Here is a 19,417-nt window from a genome sequence, read left to right on the forward strand (position 1 = left end):
CGTTTCTAAGGCCTCTTTCACACAGGCACTTTTTTCTGCGATTAATGCAGCATTTTGAACCCCACGGTATAATACTCCCATTGAATTCAATGGGGCCTCGCAGAAATGCGTTAGATTGCGGCGCTTTCCAGCGCTGTTTTTTTTTTGAGTGCCGTCTGCTCTATTTTTGGCCATTTAGGTCACCTCACCACCCATCACAATGATAGGGTGTGCTAAAATGCTGTAAAACTGTGGCAAAGGAGTGCAATTGAAATCATGGCACTTTCGCACGGCAATGTATGCAAGCAGCCTAATGCTGCGCTAATCAAACATTGTTCTATTTTAGTACATTGCAGCGATTTTTTTTTATTTATTTATTTTTTTCATATATACATCACCTTACCAATTTGAAGGATGTGGTGCATTAAAAACTCCTTTCAAACACCTGTTTGATACTGTCCTATAGAGACTATCGCCATCATTTTTGCGCCCTTCTGAGGACAGCATAAGGTAGCACCTGTCACACTGATCGCAGTGATATGTCTGCTGTGTGAATCTGAGCAGTAGTTTGGAAGAAACTTACATGTTATCAGTGCAGCACATGCATAGAGGACTATAAGAAGTAGTCCTGGATATTCTAAACTGCAGGCCAGCCACACCCACCAGCCAATGATTGACTCTGATCTGCCTACTATTGTGTATAGAGAGCTACCAATCATTGGCTGGATGGCAGAGTTGGAGTAGCTGGCCTGCAGCTCATGAATATGCAGGACTAGTTCTGTGTCTGGGTGCTACTAATTAAATGGAAGTTTCTCCAAAACTACTGCACAGATCCACACAGCAGACATATCAGTGTGATCAGCACTATCTTATGCTGCTCTCAGAGAGGAGAGATGTTGACAGATTCCCTTTAAGCCTGACGGCCCTGAGCGAGCGCGCTGTGCAAATGTGTGCGAAGAATCCGGAGCTCATTGTTATTTACCATAACCTTTCTGTCAAAAGATATCAGACCTAATTGGGCCTTTACAGCCATTGCCAGGTTCATCAACGGGACAGACTCTGTGTCCCATGTGCTTGCAGTATTCAATGGGCAAACAGTACACGGTAAAAACCTACGGATGCATTCACATGGCAGTATTCGTATTTCAGCTTGCGAATATGCAGCGTATGCACTGGTCGAAATACGATGATACCTTGTGAGTTTCTGCCTATTGTTTTTTTACACGTGTTCATCCCATTGATTTTTGTGCTTAAATATGCAGCGAATATGTAGATTTCTTGCATGTTTACGCACGACTATTGATTTCTATGGACTGTTAGGGTGCGTAATACACACCAAGATGGGACACACTGCATTTTCTTTCACGTGACTGAAAGCCACCTGAAAAATATGGAGCTGTGAAAGAACCAATTTAAATCAATGGGCTGTATATTGCAGAGAATTTACGCTTGTGTGAATAAGCCCTTAGGGCTCATGTCCACGGGCAAAAGAAGAATTAAAATACGCAGCGGATTTTAACTCTTCTCCTGCCCGCGGATCCGCACCCCATAGGGATGCATTGACCACCCGCGGGGTAGATAAATACCCACGGATGGTCAATAAAAGTGATTTTTAAAAAAATGGAGCATGAAAAAATCTGGACCATGCTCCATTTTCGTGCGGGTCTCTCACGGGGACGGCTCCCGCGGGCTTCTATTGAAGCCTATGGAAGCCGTCCGGATCCGCGGGAGACCTAAAATAGGAATTTAAAAGAATTTACTCATCCGGAGCGGGCGGGCAAGGTCTTCTTTTCCTCACGGCCGGATCTTTCTTGCTTCGGCTCGGCGGATGTACCCGGCGCATGCGCGCGGCACGTCGGCGACGTGCCGAGTTCATCCGCCGGCCGAAAAAGAAGATCCGGCCGTGAGGAAAAGAAGACCTTCCCCACCCGCTCCGGATGAGTAAATTCTTTTAAATTCCTATTTTCAGCGCTCATGTCCGCGGGGCAGGAGGGACCCGCTGCGGATTCTCCATGTAGAATCCGTAGCGGGCCTGATTTTCCCCGTGGACATGAGGCCTTAAGGTTAGGGATATTTTGGGGGGAATCATCAGGGGAGGGATCTGTTTTTTACAGCATACACACTGCAGTAAGAATGACATGATAACTTTATTCTGTGCCTCAGTGTGATTACTACAACAACACATTTAGTTTTTTTTCTGTGTAATATTTTCAAAAAATAAAATATTTTTTGCCGCCATTTTCTGTCTTCATAGTGTTTTCATTTTTCCGTCAATATAGCTGTGTGAAGGCTCATTTGTTGCAGGACGTCCTATTGGTACCATTGTGGAGTACATATGACTTTTTGATCGCTTTTTATTACTTTTTTTTTGTTGGATACAGGGTGACCAAAAAAAGTGTAATTCTGGTGTTGTGTATTTTTTTTCTGACATTCACCATGTGGGATAAATTGGATTTACGCCACGTGAGTACCGCAATGGTAAACAGAGAGTCCCTGCTGGTGATCGCCGAAAAACATGCTTTTTTCCACGGTCTCCATTAATACCATATTATTAGACCTCCACTGTGAAATAGAACATGCCACTATTTTTTCCCGCAGCAGAATCACGCATAGAAGCACTGACAGGTAGAAAAGCTATTCGGTTTAATAGAACCTTATAGCTGCGTTATTCCGCCGCGGGGAACAAAGCAGAAGTCCATCTGTGGGCATTAGCCCTTAGACAGGAAGCACATGAATTTCTGAAAGTTGCATTTAGATGAAGGAGAGACTCTCAAAAATACCTGCAACAAATCTACCCTGTGAGTAGACCCTAAGGCTGGCTTCACATGGCTGAGAAAATCGCACAAGATTTGTGCGTTTTTAGATGCACAAATATGAACCCTATTTTTTAGAACGGGGGCAGACACATGAGCGATGTTTTCCTGCATGCACCACGATGCCACGTAGGGAAAAAAAATCGTTACGTGTTCTACCTTGCTGCATGACCTCGCATGATAGTGCCCATTACTTTCAATGGGCCGGTGGCAATGTTTGCACCAGCAAGATTATAATGAAATCCCATTAAAAAAAATAAGACTATACAGACATTAGACAAACTAAGTACACCCTCTTTAGATTCTAGGGTTTTACATATCAGGACATACAAATAAAACATCTAGATCTTAGAAGGTCCTAAAGGAGTTTTCCTATCTCAGATTTCCATTGCCTATGTAGAAAACAGCTCCCAGCTGGATCCTACGGAAACGGCCAAGCATTTAGCGCAGCACGGTTTCTGTAGTACTTGCTAAAGTTAATGGGAGTTATGCAAAGAGCATAGTGCTAAGCATGGGAACATATAACTCCACCTCTAGTGCTGAAATAATGGCAGCTCCTATCTCCAGTTCCAAGGGTTATGGGATCTTGTATAAAAATACGACACAGACTAAAGAGGTCGTTCACAGGGGTGCAAAAAGTAGCCATGATGATCCGATAAAACATGGAAGGGGGTGCCACTCAGCAATGACCGATGTCAGCAGATAATGGTGCACATTTACTAAGGTTGCTTTTATACGGAACGATTATAATCGTAAATGTGGGCCATTATCTGCTGATACCGGGTGTAGGGAACGAGCCAATGATGATTTTTATACTTGCATAAAATGTACAGTAAGCAAACGAATTATCATTGGCCATGTTAGCAATGAACAATATCATTCATGTTCGAACGATTCAGCGGCTTTTTGAACAATAATTATCACGGATAAATCACAGCATGGTCTATTTTCGTGCAAATCTCACACAATAATAGAATATCTGGTCATGCAGAACCAAGTAGTTTTGTCAGCGGCACTCCCAATGTAACCACTCCGTGGGGAAGTTCCTCAATACTGGTGCAGGCTTCCTAAAAAAAGAGCTGTAGACCCTCCAGCCCTTTGATTAAGTCCAAACATAAACAGGAGCCGCACTCAGGAACTCATCTCAACAGGATTCTTGTAGAAAGAGCTTGTAAACATTTTATTCCTCCATAAATTGCATGCTGCAACGCTTCGACCAGAATAACTGTGGTCTTTGGAATAAAAGAATCCTGTTGAGCTGAGTTCCTGAGTGAGGCTCCTGTTTATGTGTTTGAATATCTGGTCATGGAATGTCTGTGTCCTGTGCAAAGTTGTATCTAATGTGAATGCACCCTAAGGCATCGGATCACCCCCCCCCCCTCCTCCTCCTCCTTCCCCTCCCACCTCCGCCACATTATTAGTGGAAGGCAGCTGTCTGGCACAAAAGATGGTTGGGGGAGTGAGTGGATGCTTTACAGAAGGAGTGTGCTGCCCAGATTCAGACTGTCCTGACAGTGGTGATGATCATCACTCAGGAGGTGTGGGGCACGGTACTGGTGCATCTTGTCTCCACCAGAAGTATGGGTGGAGACAGTGATGGACTGTATCTACACTGTTTACGCCCCCAAGCTCCTGACTGGCTGGTTGGAGGGTTACGATGACAGCAGTAGCAGTGGGGGGCCTGAGGTTTGCCGTGCCAGGAGGGTTAGGGTTATTGTTACGGTTAAAGGAGTAGTTATGGATAAGGTTTGTGCTGGCTGGAGGGGTAAGGTTAAAGGAGTACCTGTGGCGCTACTTACGAAGCTGGTTTCACTTGCTGGCCGAGCAGCAGCATCAGCGGGACAAAGTGACCTGGATGCTGCAGTAGCTGCACCTGTAGCCGGGTGCTGTGGGCACGGCTCAGACCGGCAGCATTGGAGGGTGACAGCGCTGTTTACCACGGTGTACGTAGCATTGGGGAAGGGACCACAGCCTCTAAAGCGTTGTTGTCAGCGGTGGAGCCGGTACTGACACCCTCGTACGAGAGCGGCCGCCTGTGACAGTCACATACTGTACGCGGCCAAAAATGCTTGTCCGTGGACATTGACACCGGCGGAGCAGCCAGGGGAGAAGGGAGAACCGTGCACACGGACATCAGCCTGGAAGGGACATGGTGGTCGAGCGGCAGGGAAAGTTAAGGGACCAGCGTCAGTCAGTCAGGAGCTTGGGGTGTTACCTAAGTCCACTAGGACAAACCCATTTCTCCACCCAGGACAAACCCTTGTCTTCACCCATAGTTCTGGTGGAGACGAGATGCACCAGTACCGTGGGGCACTATTACTATTGGGGCCATTAAGAGGAGCACTGTTACTAATGGGGACATGAATGGCGGAACTGTTACTACTGGGGCAACTCCAGGGGGCACTATTACTATCGGAGCCATTCAAGGGGGCACAATTACTATTGGAACCACAAAGGGGACACTGTTAGTACTAGGGCCACTCCAGGGGGCACTATTACTATTGGAGCCATTTAAGGGGGCACTGTTACTATTGGGACCACAAAGGGGCCACTGTTACTAATGGGGCCACTGCAGAGGTCACTGTTACTATTGGAACCACTAAGGAAGGGGGGGGGGGCACTGTTACTATTGGAGCCACTGCAGGGGAATGGCCACTTTGCACAAGAATTTGCAGAATTTCAGGCCTGTACAGGGTGGCCATTCCCCCTGGAAATAACAGATTGTCAAGTCCGGTCTCTTTATGCCTGACACATAAACAGAAGCAGGAAACTTGTTATATGGACTCACAAATTTCTCAATCTTTATGTAGGTGTCAGCTCATGATCCAGAAAGTCAAATAAACACTTGCTGTGAGCAGATATAAATTCATACTATAACTAGAGATGAGCGAACGTACTCGTTTCGAGTACTTACGCACCCGAGTACCGCCATTTTCGAGTACTTCAGTACTCGGGTGAAAAGATTCGGGGGGCGGGGAGAGGCGTGGCGGTGTGGGGGGTAGCAGCGGGGAACAGGGGGGAGCCCTCTCTCTCTCTCCCTCTCCCCCCCACTCCCCACTGCTACCCCCCGTGCCGCCACGGCGCCCCCCGAATTTTTTCGCCCGAGTGCGGAAGTACTCGGAAATCGCGGTATTCGGGCGAAAAAGGGGCGTGGCCGAGCACGTTCGCTCATCTCTAACTATAACGTATGCTATATAATAAACCTGTCAGACTAAGGACTCGTACACACACAGTGAATAGAACCCATTGATTTGTGATCACAGGATAAAATACGTGGCATGTCCTACCTTGGTGCGCATTACACACCATAGGGGCCCACTGAAATCAATGCAGGAAACCTGCATATTTGCTCCATATTTGTGCTGCTTTTCAATTGGCCCGACTGCATTTTCTTTTGTGTGCGCAAATAAATGCAGGAGTGGCCAAAAATTTTGGGTGCGCAAATATGCAACATATTTGCGCAATGGAAATGCATTTACACCCATGCAAACGAGCCCTGAGGGTATACGTACATGGGCTCATAGAAAGTTGCGCCTGAGATTCTCCATCACAACTCGGGCAAGTGCTGAGAAAATATAAGTAGCACATTTTTTGTACAAATATAGCCTGCACTAAGAATTGTAACTTTTGGTCTTTTTACACCCCACTCCACAATTTTAGAAAAGTAGGTGAGGGACACCTACTATATTTAGTAGAGTTTACACAAGAGAACTGCCTCATTGCTGGTAAAGATTTCCTCTTCTAGCACATGATCAGCCGAAGACACGTCTATTAAGTGGCATACACCTCTTAACCCCTTAATGCCACAGGACATAAAGTTACATTACTGGTCACAGTTACTGGTCTTAATAAATCAGCTCCATTGTGTTTAAACATAGAAGAAACCGTGTTGTGTCCCAGTCCAGCATGGAGAGGGTCCTGGAGCCGCTTGGGGAGGAGTTGGGAGGAACCCCAATCCTCATTCTATCCCATGAATTACACCTGCTGCTCTGACTAACCAGGTGAGAAGAGCTGACTCTTTCTATAGGAGTACTAGTGAGTGATGGTTGTAAGACTGGAGCAAACAAGATGGGTAAGAAAAGGGCATAGACTGCTGATGGGTCTGTGCTGCTAGTATGGCCCTGCTAGCACGGAGTAGTAATAGTGAGTGATGGCTGTAAGACTGGAGCAAGCAAGAGGGGTAAGAACGGGGCATAGACTGCTGATGGGGCTGTGCTGCTAGTATGACCCTGCTAGCATGGAGGAGTACTACTGAGTTATGGCTGTAAGACTGGAGCAGATAAGAGGGGTAAGACCAGGGCATAGACTGCTGATGGGGCTGTGCTGCTAGTATGACCCTGCTATCATGGAGGAGTACTAATAAGTGACTGGAGCAGACAAGATAGATAAGACCAGGGCAGAGACTGCTGATGGGTCTGTGCTGCTAGTATGACCCTGCTAGCATGGAGGAGTACTAATCAGTGATGCCTGTAAGACTGGAGCAGACAAGAGGGGTAAGACCAGGGCATAGACTGCTGATGGGGCTGTGCTGCTAGTATGACCCTCCTGTCACGGAGAAGGTATTTGGGTTGCTGGGATGAGTTGGTTACTTATGTTGCTGTGAGAAATGTCGTCTCCTCCCCACCCCCACATACACACACATACACACGCAGATAATATACTGCAACATTAAGGCCTCATGTCCACGGGCAAATTAAGAATTAAAATCCGGAGCATTTTCCCGCACGCGGATCCGCGCCCCATAGGAATGCATTGACCGCCCGCGGGTAGGTAAATTCCCGCGGATGGTCATTAAAAGTGAATTAAAAAATTTCTGGAGCATGAAAAAAAATGGACATGCTCCATTTACGTGCGGATCACGCGTGCGGAAGCTCATAGAGCACATAGCTCAATTGATCTCCCGCATGAAAAATAAAAGACAATTACAGTGCATCCGCACTGCATCCGCAGCCCAAATCCGCAGCGGATCTGATTTTCCCCGTGGACATGAGACCTAAATCAAAATATGATTTAGGATCCGCAGTGGATCACCCGCATGCGGATCCGCATCCCATAGGGATGCATTGATCACCCGCGGGTAGATAAATACCCGCGGATGGTCAATAAAAGTGATTTTTTTAAAATGGAGCATGAAAAAAAATGGACCATGCTCCATTTTCGTGTGGGTCTCCCGCGGGGACGGCTCCCGCAGGCTTCTATTGAAGCCTATGGAAGCCGCCCGGATCCACGGGAGACCAAAATCACAATAAACTCACCTGCTCTGATCTTCCTTTCTTCGCGGCTTCATCTGCTCTCTGTCGCGGCCGGATCTTTTTTCTTCGGGCCAAAGAAAGAAGATCCGGCCGCGACGGAGAGTAGATGTCGCCGCGACGAAGGGAAGATCCGGAGCGTTCGAAAGGTGAGTACTTATTTTCAGCGCTCATGTCCACGGGGCAGAACGGACCCGCTGCGGATTCTCCATGGAGAATCTGTAGCGGGTCTGATTTTCCCCATGGACATGAGGCCTAAGACAGGAGCCTCTGTTGGACTGTATAACCCCTTAGGATATGGGAAAACTGGAAATGCTGTGGATTCCCCATTGCAGAGTTTGTTGGGAAGAATCTGCAGCATTGCACAGAACCAGGAATGTGGATGAGACTTGAGGAAACCTCATTCACACGCTGGAAACATTAATTTCACTTCTGTTTTATGCCAGTAATTGGCATAATTAATGGTGGAAATGTGAAAATCTGGTGCATGGCAGGTACACAAAGATGTGGCATATCTATTAATGGGACTCTTACTAAATTTGCAGCATCTTGTGCCTAGCTTTGTAATAAATTCCAGGATTAGTAAATACCCCCTCCATAACTTTACTTTGCTAGCGACATAGCTGTATGACGTGGAGGCTTTATGGCTTTGCTTGGAATGTAAAACAGCAGTTGCACTCTTTCTTGTTTTAATTTTCTTATATTGTGCAGTATAAGTGCTAACTTTTATTCTGCAGGGTAAGATTAGCGCTCCCTCTGTGATGTTATCGGGCTCTGGTGATATAATCGCAGGCGTCCTGTATTGCCTATGATCGCTGTTATAAGCGATAAGGCATTGCAGGAGAGTCCTGCAATGCCTTATCATAGCGATCATAGGTGCTATGGTGTAAGTCCCCCAGAGGGACACAAATGGTGTAAAAAAAAATAAATAAAAAAAAAAGGCCCTTTTCGGGGCTTTTTCTCATATTAGCATAAAAAATCCCACATATTTGGTATCATCGTGTCCGTAACGACACGTACAATAAGTTGAACATGCTTTTTATCCTGCACAGCAAAAAGCGTAAAAGAAAACGCTAAAAAACTCAGGCAAAATGCTAATTTTTAGCATTTTGCCTTACAAAAACACAATGAGTGATACAAAAAGCCATATGTACCCCAAAATGGTACTAATAAAAACTACAGCTTGTCTCGCAAAAATTAAGCTTCAAAGAGCTGCGTCCGTGGAAAAATAAAAAAGGTATAGAACTTTGAATGCAGCGATTTAGAAAAAAAAAATTTCCCAAAAAAGGTTTTTTTCTGCAGAAAAGTGGAAAAACCTTAAAATAAGAATTTTGGTATTATCGTATCAACCTGCATAAAAAATGTATTGTCTCATTTATGCTGCATAATTAATGCTTTAAACAAAAAACAAAAATTTATGGTGATCATAAAAAAAATAATAAAAGTTTTACAATATAGTATATATGTACCCAAAAATGGCAGTGATAAAAAAACTACAGTTCGCCACGCAAAAAGCAAGCCCTTATATGGCTGCGTCAATGGAAAAATAAAGAAGTTATGGCTTTTGAAAAAAAGAGAATAAAATCCGCCAAAAATCGTTGGGTCCTTAAGCCCAAAAAAGGCCATGTCCTTAAGGGGTTAATACAGGGCTGTTTTTGTAGATCTCATTGAGTGAATGGCAGCCAAGCCAACATCACAACCCAACACTACACTGTTATCAAAATTGTGGGAGTTAAAGAAACAGCATAGTGCACTGTGTTATACTGTATCCGTAGCTTCCTTTTTCGCCATTGAGCGCTACAGAAATAGCGCTGTGCTAAGCTCTCGACTCTCTCTGTAGGCTCTGGATGGGTGGCCGGTAGCAATGGCAGTGGTTTACCCCTTCAAGTACTTGCCTAGCACTGAATGACAATATGCCTTCACACCATCATTCATCTTGCAGAATCTTGCTTGGAGGCCTGCCAGAGTATATGTCCTCAGCTTAGAGCCTAGAGGGCTCCTAGTTCAAAGTAAGAGCCAGGTCACAGGCTACTACTGAAAGTATGTCTAGTTGGATTTAAAACAGCACACATTGTGATAAACAAAAGGTATTTATTTGGCAGCTGAATTAGTGGTATAGTAAGTAAACTGGCTCAATTTCAAATGCTTTGGCAATGCTGGATTTACTATTTAAAAGAACAGTCTCTGCTTGCCAGCCTTTGTAGAGACAAATAGTCCCTTTAACTACATGGCGGTGTCTGTCTTAGATGGAGCATCTCTGGTGGTGTCTGTCTTGGGTGAAGCGTCTGTCGTGGGTTCAGTGTCTGGTTGCGTCTGTCTTGGGTGCAGCGTTTCTGGCGGCGTCTGACTTGGGTGGAGCGTCTGCCGGTCTGGCTTGGGTACAGCGTGTGGCTTTACTGCAGTGTCTGGTGGTGTGTGGCTTGGGTGGAGCAGATCAGCCGTCCTGTGCCTAAGAAGACAAAAAGATAGAAAAATTAATTATTGTGTAGGGCCTCTCGGCCGGTCTGTCCCGCGGAGGGCCTCTCGGCCGGTCTGTCCCGCGGAGGGCCTCTCGGCCGGTCTGTCCCGCGGAGGGCCTCTCGGCCGGTCTGTCCCGCGGAGGGCCTCTCGGCCGGTCTGTCCCGCGGAGGGCCTCTCGGCCGGTCTGTCCCGCGGAGGGCCTCTCGGCCGGTCTGTCCCGCGGAGGGCCTCTCGGCCGGTCTGTCCCGCGGAGGGCCTCTCGGCCGGTCTGTCCCGCGGAGGGCCTCTCGGCCGGTCTGTCCCGCGGAGGGCCTCTCGGCCGGTCTGTCCCGCGGAGGGCCTCTCGGCCGGTCTGTCCCGCGGAGGGCCTCTCGGCCGGTCTGTCCCGCGGAGGGCCTCTCGGCCGGTCTGTCCCGCGGAGGGCCTCTCGGCCGGTCTGTCCCGCGGAGGGCCTCTCGGCCGGTCTGTCCCGCGGAGGGCCTCTCGGCCGGTCTGTCCCGCGGAGGGCCTCTCGGCCGGTCTGTCCCGCGGAGGGCCTCTCGGCCGGTCTGTCCCGCGGAGGGCCTCTCGGCCGGTCTGTCCCGCGGAGGGCCTCTCGGCCGGTCTGTCCCGCGGAGGGCCTCTCGGCCGGTCTGTCCCGCGGAGGGCCTCTCGGCCGGTCTGTCCCGCGGAGGGCCTCTCGGCCGGTCTGTCCCGCGGAGGGCCTCTCGGCCGGTCTGTCCCGCGGAGGGCCTCTCGGCCGGTCTGTCCCGCGGAGGGCCTCTCGGCCGGTCTGTCCCGCGGAGGGCCTCTCGGCCGGTCTGTCCCGCGGAGGGCCTCTCGGCCGGTCTGTCCCGCGGAGGGCCTCTCGGCCGGTCTGTCCCGCGGAGGGCCTCTCGGCCGGTCTGTCCCGCGGAGGGCCTCTCGGCCGGTCTGTCCCGCGGAGGGCCTCTCGGCCGGTCTGTCCCGCGGAGGGCCTCTCGGCCGGTCTGTCCCGCGGAGGGCCTCTCGGCCGGTCTGTCCCGCGGAGGGCCTCTCGGCCGGTCTGTCCCGCGGAGGGCCTCTCGGCCGGTCTGTCCCGCGGAGGGCCTCTCTAATTGAATGGGTGTTGGGTTTAGAGCAAGTTAGTGGGGGAGGCATCCTTTAAGTCTTCTGTCTCTTAACAAATCCTTAAATTTCACCATATTCTTTGTATACCCATATACATGTCCTCCCAATCCATGATCGGAAGCTGTGCTCACGCATTCTTGCAGCATGAGCCGCCTGTTAATGATAGCCACCTTCACCCAAGATCAGTGAACTTTGATCTCCATTTTTAACCCCATGCATGCCCTAATCTATTAATAACGCGGCATGGAAAGGGTTCACAGACAGAGGGCACGCCCTTTGCAACATCATCGGACCCCTGTGATGTAATTGTGGTGGGCCTATGTGTTGCCATAGCAACAGGACACCAGATACTGGTGTCTCGGCTTGCCATTGCCTATGATCGCTGTTACAGGGCTACTGCCTACTGGTGAGAGCGATATCAGGCCGTGATTCACAGCCCCGATATCACCCTTGCAATACATGGGAAACCCCTGGATGCAAGGCATTTTCATGTGAAAACAGCCTCGCATCATTGCAGGGGGAACCCTTTCATCCCATTGCCTTCAATGAGGCTTCAGCCCTAATGAGAGCAATAGGAGGACATTGCGATCCTCTGCCATTGCTGTGACAGTATTCAGTGATGAGGGGACTCCCTGCGGGGATGAAGGAATCCACAACTGCTGATCTCACAGAAGCGGCAGAGGATCGCAATGTTCTCGCTTTATCTTCAATGAGGCCACCGCTGCTGCAATCCCCATTTAGAAGGAGCTGAAACCCCTGGATTTGACTGAACGAATCCACTGCTGCAGCTGTCACAGTATTCAGTGATGAGGGGACTCCCCGCAGGGATGAAGGAATCCCCAGCCGCTTCTGTCACAGACACGGCAGGGGATGGCGATGTCTCCCCATTGCTTTCAATGAGGGCAGCGCTGATGTAGCCGGCCCCATTGGAATCAATGGGCGATATCACATTCCTGCGATGCTGTGATTTTGTTTTCACGCAGCATCGCAGAAATGAAAACATTGCAAATGAGAATGCAACCATTGAAAGTCAGTGGTTTCATAATCATGCGTTTTCACTCACTCTGGCATTGCGAGAAAATCGCCTGATTTTAATGCCAGTGTGAAAGCGCTCTTAGCAATATAAAAAGTGGTTAAAAAAATTAAAATAGTGCATAAAAACAAACAAACCTTTTTTTGTGCTCATTCCCCTTTTTACATAAAAAAAACTTTTTAAATTCCACATTTCATATTGTCGTTTCCATAAATGTATAATAACTTGAACACACTATTTATCTTGCACAAAAAAAGACATTTAAAAAAGCCTAAAAACGGAGGCAAAATGCTTACTTTTTTTGCCTCCCAAAAATGCAAAAAAAATTATCAAAAAAGTCATATGTAAACCAAAACGGTACCAATAAAAACTACAGCTTGTCACATATAAAAACAAGCCCTCACAGAGTTCCGAACATGTATAAATAAAAGCTATAGACTTTGAATGCAGCGATGTAAAAAAAAAGATTTTTGTGGAAACATTTTTTAAAAATACGAATTTTGGTATCCTCATAATTGAACTGACTCTCAGAAAAAAATGTATCATGTCAATTATGTTGCATGACTAATACCGTAAAAAAAACTGTGGCAGAATTGATGTGCTTTCTCTCGCTGCTCATAAAAAACAATTGATAAAGGATTTACAAAATATAGTATATATACCCAAAAATTGTAGCAATAAAAACTACATTTTGCCCCGCCAAAAAACAAGCCCTGCTGAGACTTAAAAGGCCTTAATACACACCAGTCCCAGGAGCATTAACTAGGCCTTGGGTTGCCATAGTAACCCATAGGCATCCTATGGTCGTGTTGCTGGAAGGGATGGAAGGATTCCCTCTAACGGCTTAGATTGTAACATTCAGCATTGAGTGTGACATTTTAAGTTAAGCGGCTGGCATCTGATCATTAACCATGTGCTGCAGATTTCACCTTTTTGAATCCAAAGGGTAAAATCTGCAGCAAGTCCACCCAAAATGCATGACAAAATCCACAACAATAAACTGTTAATTAAACGACTGATCATCTTTGTGTGACTTTTGGTTGCTTACGACTCCAGGTGACCCCCTCGCTGGTGCTCCTTGAGGCTGACGCTGCGGCCGGCACTGGCTTCCCCGCGGACAGCTGCAGTATTTGGCCCCTAGATGGGTCTCCGCTGCTCTTTGTCTGCCTGGTCTTTGCTACAGGATAGATTTCCTTGGACTCTCCGAAGGACTTGCTGCTGTCTCTTCTTTCTTCTTTATCTGCCACTCTCGTCATTTCTCCTCTTCTGGCTTCTCCAGCTGTTCCTGGCAAAATCCAATCCAGTTCGGTTAACTTCTTGTCAGCAGCACCAGCAGTTCTCATCTGGCTTCAAGATGGCGTCTGACTGACCAACTGCCGCTTTTCCTTCTGGAAGCTCCGCCCACTTCAGGCTCCGCCCACTTCACTGCACTACACAGAGGATAACTGTTATGTCTGGTCTCACAAGAACTAAATTAAAGGGCCCATATCACTCCATTACAATAATGAAAGATATATATGGAAATGATGATAATCCAAGGACTCTAGGTAGGTTGGCCTCACACAGCGCTTTTTCATGTGTTTTATATATGTTATCAATGCTGATTATTAGCACTGGTTAAACTTGTACAACACACGTATGTAATAAAAAAACTTGCTTTTAATCTGTTTTTTTTTTCAGATCTTTTCCCCTTGCATTTCATAACTCAAAAAAATCCCACAGTGAGATCTCCGCTTTAGGGCTCATTCACACGAGTGGATGCAATATTGGCCTGTGTGTAATTCATGCATTTTTCACTCACGCAAGAAAAAGTCCCAACTGGTATCACGTTTTCTTCACGCTGTCTTCTAGCATAAACGCAGTGAATACGCATGTGTCAGCCGTAGTGCTGTTTTTTTACATTTCTATAGATTTGAATGTGCAATTTTGGTCTGTAAATACGGACCAAAATAAGACGTGCTGCAATTTTATTTACTTGTGTTAAAAAAAACAAAAAAACATTGCACATCTAATTGCACCAATCCAAAGTCCAATACTACTATTTTGCACTTCCCAAAACAAACGATACTCCTGACTTAGAAATAGGCTTGCCACCTTCGTCACAAAATAATACCGCCCATGGTAAAAAGGGGCGTGACTTGGGGGCTTGGCTTATCGCAGCATTTTTTTCCTCCTTTATCTCCTGGATCCCGTCCAGCGTTTGTGCGCATGCTTGAGATCCAGGCCAACATGTTCTCGCGAGTAGATGAAGTTTAGCGTGAATCACACGTCATCTCGCGAGAACACGCTGCAGATGCTCGCATACAATCTACACATATATAATTATATACATGAGATACCCAGGTTACCCCAGCATGGTCCATATCACTATATACAGGAGATATACTTTCCCTGTATATAGTGATGCTGATGTAACCTGGATATATCCTGTACATAATTATTTGTACAGCTGGTATAACATATACAACTTAAACATACAAGATTATATGAAGTACATGGTACATACCTCGTACCACATGTACTGCTCCTCCGCTCTCCTCGCCGGGTCCCGACACTGTCACTGCAGGGCCGGCCGGACATCCATCCTGACCCCCACACATCACACACACAACTCCACTACATCCATCCTAATCCCCAGACATCATACACACAGCTCCGCTACATCCATCCTGATCCCCAGACATCACACACACAGCTCCGCTACATCCATCCTGATCTCCAGACATCACACACACAGCTCTACTACATCCAACCTGACCCCCACACATCACACACATAGCTCTGCTACATCCATCCTGACCCCCACAAATCACACACATAGCTCTGCTACATCCATCCTGATCCCCACACATCACACACAGGACACCTTTATATCCATCCTGATCCCCATACATCACACAGCTCAGCTACATTCAAACTTGACCCCCACACATCATACACATAGCTCTACTACATCCATCCTGACCCTCAGACATCACACACACAGCTCTGCTATATCATCCTGACCCCTCCATACAGTTCCAAGACACAGACAGACACACACACACACACCTGCAGAATCTTACATTTACTGAGCTCCCCGTTGTCATGTGATCCCTGACCCCTCCCACACAGGGTATCACATGACGTGACATCATTGGAGGTCCTGGAAGCTGTTGGCTCTCAGGTCTGTGTTTCCCCTAATTTCAGGACTGCCAGAGGAGGGTTAACCGGTGATAGGGGGCAGTTTAGGCTCTGAAATTACCGGCCTGTAATAGGGCCCCGTAAAAAAAAAATATCGGCACTGGCCTGGCAGAAAAAATACCGGCCAGGCTGGTGGATTACTGGACGGGTGGCAACCCTACTTAGAAACTGCACCCCTCTCGGCATAGGGCTCCTGTTCACGGATGATGATTCGCCAGCGAATCACGCTGTCTGAAGCTTTCCATAGCGGTGCTATGGAAAGCACAGCGCTGGCGTCCACGTGCGCAGAATCATAGCGATTCTTTGCTCGTGGGCTTTAAACGCGGCCTGCCACGATTTGCCGCTATTCTCCGTGGTGAGCCTGTCTATTAATACTGTGTTAGCCAGTTAAGCAAAATGTGATTGTTCTAAGTAAGAGAAACCAAGTAGTTTTGTAGATATACCTTTTAATGGCTAACAAAAATACATGATGTTAAAGTGAGCTTTCCAACCTACTCAGGGTTCTTCCTCAGGCTCAATGAAATAGATCCGAAGAGGTGTGTATGTATATGTGTGTGTGTGTGTATATACCCTGTTTCCCTGAAAATAAGACATACTGTGAAAATAAGACTTAGCATGATTTTCCAGAATTTTTGAGGATGCAAAATGATTTTTCAGGCTTTTTGAGGATGCTTGAAATATAAGCCCTTCTCCAAAATTAAGCCCTGCTAACAGTTAATTAAAAATGTCAATTTAAATAGTGTCCAGGCAGCTATACATGTAAAAAAAGTTAAACCTTTTTGAACAAAAATTAATATAAGACACTGTCTTATTTTCGGGGAAACACGGTGTATATATAATGCAAAGGCATAGAAATGGTGTGATTAACTTGCACTTATCTCTGCTCCAGATTTCTCATATTCTCTAATAATGAAAAAAGCCCCCTCCGAGGTTCATTCCACTCATTCCCAATACATCTGTCTGAAGAAGCCCCTAAACTGATCTGTTTGGGGTTTTTTTTTGCCTTCTGCACATCATTTGAAAGTGGATCCATTAAACAGACAGCAAAGATGGAAACAAACAGGAAACAACCTTTCCGTTGAGTTCCATCACTCGTTGACTATAATGTATAAAACAAGCACCGCAGACAGTGCTGGGGGCCAAACTAAGTCCCTTCCCCTCCTGGTCTGAGATGTGGCTGGGAGAAGGGACCTGTTAGGCCTGCTGGGAAGAGCGCTGTGTGTGTTCCCCTTTGCCAGCCCAGTGACACAGCCGGGAAGGGGAGAGCGCAGATATGTGCAGCGTCGGTTCAAATCCCCGCACCTCTACCAGGCAGTGCGATAGGGTATGGAGAAGCCTCATGTGAGGCTGAAGGAGGCTCTGTTCCTCCAGCTAGCCTGTCACTTCTGACAGACTGCGCCACTGATGGGGAATAATGGGGGTTAGGCCCGACCCATCTCCGAAGCTCCGGAGAAGTTTTTAGGTTCTAAGGAAGTGAATACAAAAGGAAAAGAAGCTGTATGACTGATGTCAGTGGCGCAGCACAGAGGACAGAGGCAGGCAGATGCAGCGTGACACAGGCAGAGCCAGAGCATCGTGGCGACGGCCAGTACAGAGGGGCTGCAGTGTGGGCAACTTCCCTATGCTGAGTGATAGTGACCGCAGAAATAAGTCCTGAGGTCCGGGGGCGGCGAAGATGGAGAAGCAGCTAGGCTCCTGGGGTGAAGCACCCGCAGTGCATGGCTAGAGAGGGAGTCTCCCTCCTTGCAAGTGCTTTTTAGACCGCCATGTGCACGCACTCCCTTAGAGGTCTGAAGGAGAGCTGTAGGAAAAGACTTAGATTTGCTTGACTGTGCGTGGACTTCACCGATGGACAGCGTGGGAACATGGGAGTGGGTGCTGGGTGAACAGCGGGGATGACTGGGTAAGGGCTTTTACCCACTTGCGGGTTTTTGGGGTTTTTTTGCTGCGAATTTGCTGCGTTTTTTTCTCCAAATGTCAATGGGACTTTCTAATGTTGAATTTGCATCGCACAAAAAATGCAAAAATGCAAACTTGCGTGATGCAAATTTAACATTAAAAGTCCCATTGACATTTGGATAAAAAAAAAACGCAGCGAATTTGCAGCGATAAAGAAGCGATGGTGGGTAAAAGCCCTAAGGGAGCTTAAAAACCAGGTGCACGACTGAGATGACCATCTGAGGAAGCATAAAAACCGGGTGACTGCTGGGAAATCTGAGTGAGTTGACATGTCAGTGAGGCATTAAAGGGGGTTTCCTACCATGGATATGTAATGTCTGGTGGGAGTCTGCTGGGACCCCACCAGCTATCATACTGGGGGTTCACTGACACTTCTTACCTTCATGACTAGGGAGTGGTAAGAACAGCCGAGCGAGTGTTTCCATCATTCTTTATTGAGTTCAAGGGGGATTGTCATACATATGTGTAGTAAAAGTGCCAATGGACCTCCATTCTGATGATAATGGAGGTCCTGATGTCAGAACTCCCACCGATCATTCATGAATCATTGTACATTGTGCTGTGTACTTGGTGGGTGGCGGCATGATTTGTATTTAGGGTGGATGAATGACATATTTCAATATCTCTGCTTGAAATGGTAAGAAAACGGGGGTGCAGTGTCAACGGTACGGGGAAAGCCTAAAATAGTTTATATTTATGGAAAAACCTGCAAAAAGCTTTTAGTTGGCTTCTGTAAGGGCATGTTCACACGGGGCAGATTTGCTGCGGAATGTTTGCAGCGGACATTCTGCAGCAGATCGGCAGCTGAAAGTCTGCTTCAAATGGTGCAAACTTTGATGTGGTTTTTATTGTGAATTTTGGTGCAGAATTCACCCCCTCATTGAGAAGAGAGGAATCCCACAATGTAAATGGCGATAAAATTGACATGATTAGGTTCTGCACAGCATGTCAATTTCTGCAGGGGTTTTGTGTGGATATTTTGTTACATTTTGTAAATCCTCCCATCATTTGCTTTTCTGTGGAAAGATGTATTTCATGTGAGCATAAAATCCATTGTTCCTGATAGCAGGGACCACATGATGAGTTTGCAGGATTGCTGATAACATTGTTTTCAGCTGCAGTCTAGTGGAGGAACAATAGAGCTGTATGCAGATAAGAGACCACCTGCGGTTATCTTCATACAGCCAAAGGAGCCTCATTTACATGCAAATGAAGCTAATAAGCCACTAATGGGCATCAGTGTACATTAGTAGCTTATGCAAAATGATTGCTCAAACTATCAATCAAACTATCTTTTGAACTAATTTTAAGCGATCATCTTTGCATGTAAATGGGGCTTTACACTGGCCTCACTTCATTTTAAAAGAGTGGGCATGACTTAGTATGAGGAGACGGCGCTGCCCTCGGCCCATCATATTTGCTATCATTTATACCAGAAATTGACAAAAATCCATCTTTGGCGCATAGACAACCTGAAAAGGTGCTAAATGTATTAAGAGGAATGCGGCACTCAATACATATAGTACACTTTCCGCCAGCACAATGTTTACTTTTTATAGTTTACATATAAAATGCCAGTCCAAGGGCTCCCACCCACTTGCGATTGCGTTTTTTGTTAACGCGATTGTCAATGGGACTTTCTATTGTAAAAA

This window comes from Eleutherodactylus coqui, chromosome 1, assembly GCF_035609145.1.
Source record: "Eleutherodactylus coqui strain aEleCoq1 chromosome 1, aEleCoq1.hap1, whole genome shotgun sequence".
Taxonomy (NCBI): Eukaryota; Metazoa; Chordata; class Amphibia; order Anura; family Eleutherodactylidae; genus Eleutherodactylus; species Eleutherodactylus coqui.